This window comes from Chiloscyllium punctatum, chromosome 7 (genome assembly GCF_047496795.1).
Source record: "Chiloscyllium punctatum isolate Juve2018m chromosome 7, sChiPun1.3, whole genome shotgun sequence".
NCBI lineage: Eukaryota > Metazoa > Chordata > Chondrichthyes > Orectolobiformes > Hemiscylliidae > Chiloscyllium > Chiloscyllium punctatum.
In genome coordinates, this window is record NC_092745.1 from 33,725,856 (window position 1) to 33,740,656 (window position 14,801).

Here is a 14,801-nt window from a genome sequence, read left to right on the forward strand (position 1 = left end):
ATACAAAAACCTCAATAGGCACAGTCCCACTGCCAGTACTGACACATCCAGTCACATATAAATGCAAATGAACAAACTAATCCATGCTGGATTGTCACTCTCCACTACACACTCCAGTCTCTGTGGTGTCCACCATTTACTGAAGGCCTCACGTTTCCCTCTTACACTCCATTGCCACACGTGAAGAACAGCTGCAAAACTTAACATTTGAAAAATACATTTGACAAACCGCCCTGGCCCAGCTGGACACAACCCAGAGAGACAGAGGCAGAAAGACACATGAATGAGGGAGAGAGAAAGAGAGTGAGAGGGAGAGTGTGAGAGTGAGTGAGAAAGGGAAGCAAAGAGCAGAGGTTTTTGTACAGCCTCTGCACTGGGAGCTCTCACTGTGGCATACGTTCGGTAAAGGAACCAAGCTCCGACTGAGTAAGTAAACCTCAATCCTCCGTTATGAATCCTGTCAATACTGAAATACACTTTCTAAAACATAAATGCTGAATTGTTGAAGGTGTTGGTGGGGAGCTGCAGTGAATGAAATGTTTGATTGAGGAGCACTGAGTCTGACAGGGTGTCCAGCTGTATTTCTGTAGTTCCATTGTCCGTTTAAGCAGCAAGATATAAGTCTGTTAGTTTTACTCACCGTGTGGAGGAGTTCTGTCCATTTGCAGCCTGTGGTCCCATTTCTGCAGCATGGAGTGAAATCAGCGAGTAGCCTCCTGCCAGTCTCAGTGTGACAGACACGGGCAGAGTTTGATGTGAGCTCTGGCTCCCTGTCCCAGTCTCTGATCTCACTGACCTCAGCAGCAGCAACAGCAGCAGCAGCAGCAACACAGTGAGACACCGAGCTCCCACCTCCCCCAGCTTTAACTCTGCTCAACCACACAATCACAGAATTGTTACAGTGCACAAGGAGGCCATTCCGCCAATCCTGTCCATACTGGCTCTCTGAATGAGCAATTCACAGAGTGTGATTCTCCTGCCTTCTCCCTGTCACCCTGCACATTGTTCCTTTTCGAACAACAGTCTCATTCAATTCAGAATGTTTCAATTGAAGCTGCCTCCACCCCACTCTCAGGCAGTGCATTCCACACCTTAACCACTCACTGGCTGAGAATGATTTTCCTCATCTCACTTTTGATTCCCTCACCAATTACTTTAAATCTGTGCCCTCTCCTTTTCAACCCTTTCATGAGTGGGAACATTTTTTCCCTATTTACGCTGGCCAGACACTTTCTGATTTTGAATTAAATAGACAATAGACAATAGACAATAGATGCAGGAGTAGGCCATTCAGCCCTTCGAGTCTGCACCGCCATTCAATATGATCATGGCTGATCATTCCTAATCAGTATCCTGTTCCAGCCTTATCTCCATACCCCTTGACTCCACTATCTTTAAGAGCTCTATCCAATTCTTTCTTAAATGAATCCAGAGACTGGGCCTCCACTGCCCTCTGGGGCAGAGCATTCCACACAGCCACCACTCTCTGGGTGAAGTAGTTTCTCCTCATCTCTGTCCTAAATGGTCTACCCCGTATTTTTAAGTTGTGTCCTCTGGTTCGGCACTCCCCCATCAACGGAAATATGTTCCCTCCTGCCAGAGTGTCCAGTCCTTTCATAATCCTCTACGTTTCAATCAGATCCCCTCTCAGTCTTCTAAACTCAAGGGTATACAAGCCCAGTCGCTTCAGTCTTTCCGTGTAAGGCAATCCTGCCATTCCAGGAATTGACCTCGTGAACCTACGCTGCACTCCCTCAATAGCCAGAATGTCTTTCCTCAAATTTGGAGACCAGAACTGTACACAGTACTCCAGGTGTGGTCTCACCAGGGCCCTGTACAGCTGCAGAAGCACCTCTTTGCTTCTATACTCAATTCCTCTTGTTATGAAGGCCAGCATGCTATTAGCCTTCTTCACGACCTGCTGTACCTGCATGCTTGCCTTCATTGACTGGTGGACAAGAACACCCAGATCTCTCTGAACAGCCCCTTTACCTAATTTGATACCATTGAGGTAGTAATCTGCCTTCCTGTTCTTGCCACCAAAGTGGATAACCAAACATTTATCCACATTAAACTGCATCTGCCATGCATCTGCCCACTCACCTAACTTGTCCAGGTCACCCTGTAATCTCCTAACATCCTCATCACATTTCACCCTACCACCCAGCTTTGTGTCATCAGCAAATTTGCTAATGTTATTGCTGATACCATCTTCTATATCATTTACATATATTGTAAAAAGCTGCGGTCCCAGCACGGATCCCTGCGGTACCCCATTGGTCACTGCCTGCCATTCTGAAATGGAGCCGTTAATCACTACCATTTGTTTCTCTATCCAATCTAGTACTTTGCCCCCAATCCCGTGCGCCCTAATTTTACTCACTAACCTCTTGTGTGGGACTTTATCAAAAGCTTTCTGAAAGTCCAGGTACAGTACATCCACTGGATCTCCCTCGTCCATCTTCCGAGTTACATCCTCAAAAAATTCAAGAAGATTAGTCAAGCATGATTTCCCCTTCATAAATCCATGCTGACTCTGTCCTATCCTGTTACTATTATCCAGATGTGCCGTAATTTCATCCTTTATAATAGACTCCAGCATCTTTCCCACCACTGAGGTCAGACTAACTGGTCTATAATTTCCTGCTTTCTCCCGCTCACCCTTCTTAAAAAGTGTCACAACATTAGTCGCCCTCCAATCCTCAGGAACCGACCCCGATTCTATTGAACTCTGGAAAATAATCACCAGCGCATCCACGATTTCCCGAGCCACCTCCTTCAGTACCCTGGGATGCAGGCCATCAGGTCCCGGAGACTTATCAACCTTCAGACCTAACAGTCTCTCCAACACCAAATCCTGGCAAATATAAATTCCCTTAAGTTCAGGTCCTTCAGCCACTGTTACCTCAGGGAGATTGCTTGTGTCTTCCCCAGTGAACACAGATCTGATGTACCCATTTAATTCCTCTGCCATTTCTTCGTTCCCAGTAATATATTCCCCTGCTTCTGTCTTCAAGGGCCCAATTTTTGTCCTAACCATTTTTTTGCCTTGGACATACCTAAAAAAGCTTTTACTATCCTCCTTTATATTCTTGGCCAGTTTACCTTCGTACCTCATTTTTTCTCTGCGTATTTCCTTCTTACTAATCCTCTGTTGTTCTTTAAAAGCTTCCCAGTCCTCAGTTTTCCCACTTATCTTCGCTAAGTTATACTTTTTCTCTTTTAACCTTATATGTTTCTTTACTTCCCTCGTCAGCCACGGCCACCCATGTCTCCTCCTGGGATGTTTCTTCCTTTTAGGAATGAACTGATCCTGCAACTTCTGCATTATACACAGAAATATCCGCCATTGTTCCTCCACGGTCTTCCCTGTTAAGGTATTGAACCATTGAACTCTGGCAGTTGCTCCCTCATAGCTCCATATTTCCCTTTATTCAACTGAAATATTGTCACTTCAGATTGTACCCACTCCCTCTCAAATTGCAGATTGAAGCTTATTGTATTATGGTCACTACTTCCCAATGGCTCCTTCACTTCGAGGTCACTGACCAATTCTGGTTCGTTACACAATACCAGATCCAGAATCGCCTTATCCCTGGTCGGCTCCAGCACCAGCTGCTCTAAAAATCCATCTCTGAGGCACTCCACAAAGTCTCTTTCTTGAGGCCCGATACCATCCTGATTCTCCCAGTCTACCTGCATGTTAAAATCCCCCATAACAACTGTAGTAACATCTTTGCGACAAAGCCAATTTCAGCTCCTGATTCAACTTACATCCGACATCCAGACTACTGTTTGGGGGCCTGTAGATGACTCCCATGAGGGTCTTTTTACCCTTAGTGTTTCTAAGCTCTATCCACACTGACTCTACATCCCCTACTCTAGGTCCCCCCGCGCAAGGGACTGAATATCCTCCCTTACCAACAAGGCCACCCCACCCCCTCTGCCCATCAGTCTGTCCTTACGATAGCACGTGTAGCCTTGAATATTCATTTCCCAGGCCCTGTCCCCATGAAGCCACGTCTCAGTTATCCCCACAATATCGTATCTGCCAATTTCCAAAAGAGCCTCAAGCTCATCCACCTTGTGTCTAATGCTTCGTGCATTCATATATAGAATTTTTGATTTGTTACTGCTCTCACCCTTCCCCTCAACCCTTATTTCACCCATCTTTACAGCATGATGCCTTTTCCAGTTTTCTGCCTCCTTGATACAGTTGTCTTTCTTGACTTCTCTTGTTCTAACTACCCCTTCAATTTCCTTTTTAAACATCCAGCTTGTCCCCTCCCCCCCACTACTTAGTTTAAATGTAGCGGTGTTGCAGCAGAAAACCTGCCTGCCAGAATGCCGATCCCTGATCTATTAAGGTGCAAGCCGTCTCTCTTGTAGAATTTATGGTTACCATAAAATATACCCCAGTGATCCAAGAACTTGAAACCTTGCTTCCTGCACCAGTTCCCCAACCACACGTTCAAGTCCATTATCTCCCGGTTTCTGGCCACACTAGCTCGAGGAACTGGAAGCAAACTGGAGATAACCACCTTGGACGTCCTGCTTTTTAGCCTTCTTCCTAGTTCTCCGAAGTCTCGCTGTAGTATGTTCCTCCTATTCTTCCCGACATCATTTGTGCCGACGTGTACCACCACCTCGGGCTCTTCACCCTCGTCCTTGAGGATGTCCTGCACTCTGTCCGCGATGTCTAGCACCAGGAAAGCAACACACCATCCTTAAATCCCGTCTGCTGCCACAAAAACCATGGTCAGTTCCTCTCATGATGGAGTCCCCTATTACCACGGCTCTGTGCGATGTCCGACTCTTCCGCTCTGCTTCTGCGGCAACTTTTGATTGACAAACATGGCCGCCTTGCGAACTGGCAGTGTCATCAGACTTTACTGTTTCCTAAAGCTTCAACTTGTTCCTGACAGGTACTTCTCCCGGCGTCTCTTGCACCTGTCTTCTCTCTGCCTACCTCATCGTCTGCACTCTTCTGCTCTCTTCTGGCATGATTGGTGTAATAACATCACTGAAGGTCTTGTCCAGAAAGATCTCGTTCTCTCGGATGAGCCTAAGGTCTTCGAGTTCTTTCGTCAAACAAATTTCCTCTCAGCCTTCACTTCTCCAAGGAAGACAGTCCAAATTTCTCCAAAGTTTGTTCATGACTGACTTTCCTCGTCCCTGAACCTTCCATGGAATTTTTTTACCCCATCTCCAAAATATTATAACTCAAACCCTCCAGTCTCGGTGACATCCTTGTCATCCTTTTTACACCCTTTCCAATATAATGACATCCTTCCAATAGCAGGGTGACTGGGAATGGGCCTGATCAATACCTTGGAGAGTCGGAACAACTCCCACATGTAATGCTCTGACCGATAGAAGCAATTGTACCAAATGCTTTCTTCACCACCCTATCTCCATGTGACACTAGTTTTAATCCTCTATGTGCCTCCACCCCTTGGTCTCCCTGTTTGACAACACTCCCCATGGCCCCACAGTTGACTGTGTTAGCCCTGGCCTGGTTTTTGTACCAAAATGCAACACCTTGCTATTATCTTAATGTGTAATGTAAATGTACTCTCAAATAGCCTTCTTCCCTGTCCATGAAACCACCAATGTTAGTGTCATCTGCAAACTCACAAACCATGCCTCCTATATTCTCATTCAATTTGTTTCTATAAATGACGAACAATGATGAACCCAGAAACAATCCTTTTGCCACATCGCTGGTCACAGGCTTCCAGTCTGAACAACAACCACTCTCTGTCTCCAACCATTCAGCCAATTTGGTATCAGTTATCTTGCCCTCCCTGGATCCAACTTGATCTAACTTACTAACCAGTTGTCCATGCAATACCTCGTCAAAGGTCTTGCTAAAGTCAATGTAGACAATGTCTACCACTCTGCCCTCAGCTATCTTCTTGGTCATGTCTTCAAAAAACTCAATCAAATTTGTGAGACATGATTTCCCACTGACAAAGCCTTGTGGACTATCCTTAATCAATCCTTGTCTTTCCAAATGCATTCAGATCCTGCCTGTCAAAATCCCCTCCAACAACTTACCACTATCAAACTCACCGGTCTATAATTCCCGGGGTAATCCTTGCAGACCTTCCTAAATATCAGCACAAAATTAGCCATGCTCCAGTCTTCCAGCACATCATCCGTGACTGTTGATGATACAAACATCTCACCAAGGGGTGTCAAAAGTCTCTTCCCAAGCTTCCCACAAAGTACTGGGATGGAACTGATCAGGTCCTGGGGATTTATCTACCTTTATGAGTTTAAAGAACAGATTACTGCACCTCTTCTTCTGTAATATGGACTTTTCTCAAGACATCAACATTTATTTCCGGAATTTTCTTCACTTCCATGTCCTTCGCAACCATAAATACTGCGGCAAAATATTAGATGGTAACTCATTCATATTCTGTTTTAAAATAAAATATGAAAATTCTAAGAGTGAGATATGTGGAGGTGATCCATGGGATATGATCCAGGGTCATGACTTTACTCTAGATTGTCCTTTGTCCTTTTCCACTGTCTCCCTAAACCTTGTGATACAATTATCACTCTTCCCTAAATGTCCTCCCACTGACACTTGATATGCTTGGGCTTCCTCATTCCCAAGATCCAGGTCTGGCAGAGCTTCCTTTCTGATTGGAATGGGAACACATGGCTGGAGAAAGTTCACCCGAGCACACTCTCCCAACTCTGGCCCCTCTCTGCCCTTCACACTGCTCTGATTTCATTCTATATTCTGATAATTAAAGTTACCCAAATGTGTGCTGTGAATTTCTTGCAGATTTCTTCCTCTACATCCTTCCCTCGAGTTGATGACCGACAGACTGCACTGAACAACCTGATTGCACCTTTCTTGTTCCTTATCTCAAACCAAATTGATTCTGCCCTTGACCCCTCTGGGACATCCTCTTTCTCCTGCTCTGCACAGATCTCAACCAATTCCACACCTTCTTCCCCTTTTCCTATCTTTATTGAAAACTTTGTATCCAGGAATATTTAATACCCAGTCCTGTCCTCATTTGAGCCTCATCTGTAAGAGCAACAACCCCAGATTTCCACTTGGTAATATGCTTCTGTAACTCCCCGATCTTACTCCCCATACTCCACGCAGGCACACAGTCAGTTGGATTTAGAAATTATCACTCTCTCCCTCACTGTGACCCGGCCAAATAAGTTACTATTCCTTACTTTAGAGTATCTATCTCTTCCATGATTCTGTTTTTCTTGGTGTTCCTCTTTGATATTTCCTCCTGGTTCCCACAGCCCCCCTTCCATATTCATTAACAGCCTCTCCAACAGCACCAGCAAATCACCCCACAAGGAGCTCAGTTCTGTTCAGGAGCAACCCATCTGGTCTATAGAGGTCACATCTCCCACAAAGTCATTCCAATGTCCCAAGAATCTCAAACGCTCCCTCCTGGACCACCTTTCCAGCCTCAGATACACACTGCCTTATCCTTCTGTTCCTATCCTCACTTGCATTGGCCACTGGGAGTAGTCCAGAGATTCACAATTTTGAGCTCCTGTTGCTAATTGCCTCCAGAGATCCCTAAATTCTGACTGCAGGACCACATCCCTTTTTTCCCTCTGTCACTGGGACCACAACTGCTGCCTGTTCCCCCTCTACCCTCAGGATGGGAGACAACACACCATCCTGGAATCCCATCTGCAGCTGCAGAAACACCTATCGATTGCCCTCACTCTTGAATCTCCTCTCACTATTGCTCTTCCAGTCTTCCTTGTGCCCCCCTGTACAGCTGAGTCCCCGTGGTGCCATGGACTTAGCTCCAGCTGCACTCCCAAGATGAACCATCATTCTCATCAGGATTCCAAACTGAATCCTGGTTGGACAGTGGGATGCAGTCAGGAGATTCCTGTACTAGTGGCCTAGTCCTGTTGGACTGTCTGCTGCTCCCCATTCCCTCTCTCCCTGCATACTCTGAGGCTGCAGAGTGACCACATCTAGAAATGCTCTCCATGGAGCTCTCAGCCTCAGGGACTCTCCGCACTGACACCAGCTGCTGCTCAAGCTCCAAAACCCAGAACTCCAACTGCTGTCACTGACCACACTTCCTGAACTCATGGTATTCCAGGAGATGGGAAGCATCCTGAAGTTCCCACATGGAACAGGGTGCACACTCTCACTACTCCCTGGTTATCCCTTGATAAAGGCCTGATAACAAACAGCTCCAGCTGGGCTCAAATCCTGGCCTTCCAGTGTTCTAGGGTTTTGCAGAGTCTGTTCAAAAGACAATATAATAACAGAGCAGAATTAGGCCATTCACCCCATCAAGTCTGCTGTGCCGTTTGGTCATGGCTGATGTGTTTCTCATGACCATTCTCTTGTCTTCTTCCCATTATGTTTGATCGCCTTCCCAATCAGGAACCTATCAATGTCCGTCCGAAACACACTCAATGCCTTCACCTCCACAGCATGAGTTCCACAGATTAACCACCCTCTGGCAGAAGAAATTCCTCCTCATCTCAGTCCTAATGGATTATCCCTAAATTCTGTGGCTGTGCCCTCTGGTCCATGTTTCTCTTACTGGTGGAAACATCTCATTCCTGCCCACTCTATTCAGGCCTCTCAGTATTCTGTAAGTTTCAATGTGATCTCCCCATGCCCTTCAGAACTCTATCAAGGACACATCCAGAGTCCTCAATCTCTCCTCAATAGACCAGGCTGTCACCCCCAGGGTCATTCTCATAAACCTCCTCTGGATCTTCCCCATTGCAAGCACATCCCTCCTTAGATACAGGTCCCAAAACTCTTCACAATATTCCAAATGCAGTCTGGCCAGAGTCTCATACAGCCTCAGCAGTACACACCTGCTCTTGTATTCTAACTCAGTTGAAATGAATGCTAACATTGCATTTGTCTTCCTAAATGCCAACTGAACGCACATATTAACCTGAAGTAAAATCTGAAAGAGGACTCCTAAGTCCTTTTATGTGTCAGAATTCCAAATTTCCCCATTTAGAAAACAGTTTGTGTCTCTATTCTTCCAACCTAAGGTCAAATAACCTCATACTTTCCCACTTTGTATTCCATCTGTCACTTCTTTGCCCATTCTCTGAGCCTTTCCAAGTCCTTCTGCAGCCTCCCTGCTTTCTCAACTCTCCCTGTCCCTCCCCTCCTCTTTGTGTCATCAGCAAATTTAGGAACAATGCCCTCAGTTCCTTTTTCCAGATCGTTAATATATAATTAATTGTTACATGAATAGCTGAGGTCCCAAAACTACCCTCTGCTGAACTGCATGAGGCACCAGCTGCCATCCTGCAAAAGACCCATTTTTTTCCACTCTCTATCCATGTCAGTACCGGGCCCCAAACCCCATGGGCTCTTATGTTGTTTAGCAGCCTCCTGTGTGGCAACTTGTCAAAGGCCTTCTGGAAACCCAAATAGATCATGTCCATTGGCTCTCCTTTGTCGAATTGACTCCTATTATTACATATAATTCCCAGCTTCTCTCTCGAACTGCAGGGTGAATTGTATCACATTATGGTCACTGCCCCCTCAGGGGTCACTCACCTTCAGCTCCCCAATCAGGGCTGCCTCATTACGTATCACCGAATCCGGAATTACCTGTTTCCTGGTGGGTCTACCACAAACTGTTCCAAAATAAAAGCATCTCGCAGACATTCCATGAATTCCTTTCCTTGAGATCCATTCCCAACCTGACTTTCCCAGTCCACCTGCATATTGTAGTCCCCATGATTATTGTAATAATTCCTTTCTTATGTGTGTTTTCTATCTCCTGATTTATTTTCTGCCCCACATCCCGACTACTGAGAGGAGACTTGTACATAATTCCCATCAAGTGCTTTGCTATTTTGTGGGTCCTTAAGTTGACTCACACAGATTCTATGCTTTCCAACTCCATATTTCCTCTTGCTGTCGATGTAATTACAGTTCTTCCTGACAGGGTAAACCTGCTCCTCCCACACACACACCCACCACCCTCACACATCTACCATCATTAGAAACATAGAAAATAGCTGCAGGAATAGGCCACTCAGCCCTTTGAGTCTGCACCATCGTTCAATGTGATCATGGCTGATGACGCAATCTATTATCCCATTCCCACTCCACCCCCATATCCCTTGATTCCACAGGTTCACAACATCGGAATAACTTAACCCTTAATCTTCGACTGTGACCCCTAGTTTTGGACTTTCCTAATATCAACAACATTCTTCCTGCATCAAGCCTGCCAAATCCCATCTTTGAGGTTCCTCTCATTCTTCTAAATCCCAGTGAGTACAAGCCCAGTTGATCCAGTCTTTCCTCATATGTCAGTCCTGCTGTACAGGGAATCAGTCTGGTGAACCTTCGCTAGACTCCCTCAATCGTAAGAATGTCCTTCCTCAGACTAGGAGACCAAACTTGCACATAATACTCAAGCTGAGGCCTTAATTCTGCAAGACCATCCTTACTCCAGTACACAAATCCTCTCACTGTGAAGGCCAGCATGCCATTAGCTTTCCTCACTGCCTGCTGCACCTGCATGCCCCCTTTCAGTTACTGTTCCACCATGACACCCAACTCTCATTGCACCTCACCTTTTCCTAAACTTTCACCATTCACTAATAATCTGACTTCCTGTTTTACCACCAAAGTGGATAATCTCACATATACCCAAATTATATTGCATTTGCCAAGTATTTGTCCACTCAGCCAGCCTGTCCAAGTCACTCTGCACCCTCTTAGTATCCTCTTCACAGCACACATTGCCACCCAGCTAAGTGTCATCTGCAAATTTGGAGGGATTGCATTCAATTCCTTTATCCATATCATTTATGTATATTGAGAACAGCTGGGGTCCCAGCACTGAACTCTGCGGTACCCCACTTATCACTGCCTGCCACTCTGAAAGGAACCCATTTATTCCAACTCTCTGCTTTCTATCTGCCAACAAATTCTCTCTCCATGTCAATACATTACGTCCAATACCATGAGGTTTAATTTTGCTCACTAATCTCTTGTATGGGACCTTGTCAAAAACCTTTTGAAAGTCCAGATCACAACATCCACTGGGTCCTGAGGGAGGGTCACTCAATCTGAAATGTTAACTTCAATTGCTGTCCACAGATGCCTCCAGATCTGCTGAAATTTTTCATCAATTTCTGTTGTCCACTGATTCAGCCTTGTCCATTCTCCACTGATCACATCCTCAAAACCTTCCAGAAGATGTGTCAGGCCTGATTTCCCTTTCGTAGATCCATGCTGACTTGGACCGATCCTGTCACTGCTTTCCAAATGCTAGGTTACTGTATCTTTAATAACTGACTCCAGCGTTTTCTTCATGTATAATTCCTCATTTCCACTCTCCCTCCTTTTATTAAAAAGTGGGGTTACATTGGATACTGTCCAGTCCATTGGAACTCTATCATAGTCGACAGAATGTTGGAAAATGATCAACAATGTGTCCACTATTTCTACACCCACTTTCTTAAATACTCTGACGAGTTGCTGGCTCCTGTGGACTTACAAGTTTTGATACGATCAATCTCCCCAAAACCATTTCCTGACTAACAAGGATTACCTTCAGTTCCTCCTTCACACTTGACCCTTTATCCCCTTGAATTTCCTTTCAATAGGATGTGCATCCCTGGATATTTAGTTCCCAGCCCTGATCCCCTTGCAGCCATGTCCCTGCGCTACAGGCTCATTTACCTTGTTTCATATACTCGATGCATCGATGTACAACACCCTCAGTCATGCATTGACTGCCTCCTTCTCATCGTTATCTCCTTTAGAAATTATGGAATCCCTCCAGTGTGTAAGCAGACTGACCCTCCAAAAAGCATCCCACCCACTCTACAATTCCCATGGATAATCCTCCAAACCTACACAGCTTTGTGACACTGAGGGAAACCCAAGTAGACACATGGAGAATGTGTCAATCCCACATAGACAGTCATTTGGAATTGAGTCTGTGTCTCCGGAGCTGTGAGACAGCAGTGCTAACCACTGATCCACCATTCCACCCTGCAGTGCCTCAAGTTCGATTCTTGATCCTTTCCATACCCTCGATCCTATTACTTGGTCTCGATACTTTAATAACTTCTCCTGAGCTCCTACCTTCTTTAGTTAGTTTAAACTCCTCGCAAACTTGATTTCCCTTGGTTTATGTGGTACCACTTTGTCTACATTATTCCGAAGAGACAAAACCTTTAAGCTTGTTCTATATTGAGCTTCCCTGCACTTTTAAGTTCCCTCAGTACAATATGACATTCACAATACTCTGTCCCTTTCCTTTTATTTTCTGGTAACAATCAATCCCATCACTAACCAGTATCCCTCCCTTCTCCTTTAACTTTCATTTCCTCATTTTCCATCCAACTGTTCTCGTTACTTTCTCTTTGAATCATGTTCAGGCTGATACTTATTCCTGAATAAACATCACTCAAAAATGTTCCTTGGTTCATTGTTGCTTGTGGGATCTTGTTTACAATCTGGTTTGCACATTTTCTACATTACAACAGTGACCACATTTCAAACAAGTCCCACACTGTCTGCAAATGTCTTTGGGACAGCATGGATCTTTCTTTTCTTTGGATGAACTGGGAGTCTTTCAGATGTGAAAGATGCTGTTCCAATAGTGCACAGTTCTCCTCCTGAACTACAGTTACTGCTATATATGTCCCTCTCTTTTGTGAAAACAGACCGGACGTTTTCATGAGGAACCATTTGTCCATCTTCCACCACCGCACACAAGTTCCCTTCCTGCTCTCGAATGGGCCTCATACATTCCTTCATTCTCTTCTTGTTCTTTCTGTGATTATAAAACATCACTGGGATTTCCTTGACTTCATCTGGACACATTTCATCTTGTCAGCTCTTTGCTTTCCTCAGGTCCTGGTAAATTTCACCCCTGCATTTTGTTTTTCAGCCCACTTTTACACAATCCCTGCCCACTTTAGTAAAATGGTTTTGTTCCCAAATGAAAACTTTCACACTTGCTCCATGGTTCTCCATTTCCATCCCGACTCTCAGTCTCACTGAGTCCTGATCACTGTCACTGAAATGCTCCCCCATTGATAGCCCTTCCAGCTTCCCACATTCATTCCCTAAAGAATGATCCAAAGCTGTCCCTTCTCTTTCACCATCACCGTCTCAGGGACAATTAGGGATGGGCAATAAATGCTTGCCCTGCCAGTGACACTCACATCCCAAGAAGCAATTTTAAAAGGCCCTGTCCTTATATGGGGTTTGTTAGGTATTGAAGACAAATGTTCAAATGGATTGTTTTGCCAGTGAATGTCAGAATTGAAATCCCTTTGAATGGCAGGGATTAAAATTGTTTGTCTTGTCTTTCAGGCCGTGAAAACTCTCAGCCCAAACTGACCCTCCTGCCCCCCTCCCCAGAGCAGGTCAATGCCAAGGGCACTGCCACTCTGGTGTGCCTTGCCAATCACTTCTATCCCGATGAGCTGGAGGTGCAGTGGAAGAAGGATGGTACAGTCATTTCAGACGGGGTTCAGACCAGCAACTACCTGCGAGCTTCAGACAGCACTTACAGTGTCAGCAGCCTGCTGACCCTCTCTGGGTCTGACTGGGAGTCCAACGCTCGCTTCTCCTGTGCCCTCACCCACGTGACCCTCCCCTCTCCCCTCAGCAAGAGCATCAGGAGATCAGAATGTGTGTAGAATGTTGGAGACAGTCCACAGAGGAGACACAACTTTAAATGGAACAGGCTGAGCTGGCAGGACAAAGGTCATTGTCAGCACTGAATTTCAACTCTCTTCCTTCTTGGGATTGGCTCGGTGACATTTCTGAGGTTCATGCGTTAAGGCAGGTCATTGGGATCATCAAAAGGAAGCTTTACTCTGCATCAAACCCCGTTCTGACGCTGTCCTGGGAGCGTTTTATGGAGACAGTAATGACTTGTGATGCCAAGTGAAACCTCTCAAAGATGGTGAAGACTGTGAGCTGTACAAAAACCATGTGAACCTCTGAAATCTCTGCTTCAGTAAACCAGATCTCCTTCCTGCTCAGCCGTCAGTTCGAATTTAAGCTTCTGTCACTACTTAAAGGGACAGGATTCGCAGGTTATTGAGAAAATCTCCACAAGTGTTTTTCTTAAGCTCCATTGTGGCTGTGATTTTGAGCAGCTTCCTCTGTCTGGGCTGTTAATTGCAATCTTTTTTTCTGTCAATGTAAATCTGGAAAAGGGATTAAAGATCAAGAAGATTCAGTCTCTGTCTCGTCTGTGCTTTGGAAATGGCCAGAGCTACTGGGAACCCTGCATTGATAAATATGATCAGCAGCATCTTGTTACTCAGAAGAAAAATTTCTAAGAAATTGGGAAATAAATATTCCTTAAATTAGACTTGGGTTTTCTTTACTCTTAAAGTGCGATTGAATGGTCCCGTGTGTCCCTGGAGTAAGATTGAGAATGTTAAGTCTGGGGAGTCTGGGAGTCACGGCTGGGGAGGGCAGTCAATGATAAACTGGTTCCACTTTCTGCTGTCATATTCTGTAACCCCTGGGCCATCTCAGTGAGAGTCATCCAGGGCTCAGGGTGGATTCCAGAGCAGATCATTGAACTGACTGTTGTGTTCCTATTCCTGATGAAGGGCTTTTGCCTGAAACGTCGATTTCGCTGCTTGTTGGATGCTGCCTGAACTGCTGTGCTCTTCCAGCACCACTAATCCAGTATTTGGTTTTCAGCATCTGCAGTCATTGTTTTTACCTTGTTGTGTTCCTAAGTCCACATGTGACTCCAATAATCTCACTCTAGGTCTTTAGTATCAGTGGGAACCAATGGGGCTGA

At 45.3% G+C, this 14,801-nt stretch overlaps 1 long non-coding RNA gene across 1 annotated transcript; it reads left to right on the forward strand.

The window, feature by feature from the left end:
- Positions 1 to 392: 392 nt before the first annotated feature.
- LOC140479568 (uncharacterized) lies at positions 393 to 14,223 on the forward strand. The gene is made up of 2 exons (XR_011961077.1): positions 393 to 426; positions 13,346 to 14,223. It is a non-coding gene; the product is annotated as an uncharacterized lncRNA (long non-coding RNA).
- The last annotated feature ends 578 nt before the right edge of the window (positions 14,224 to 14,801 follow it).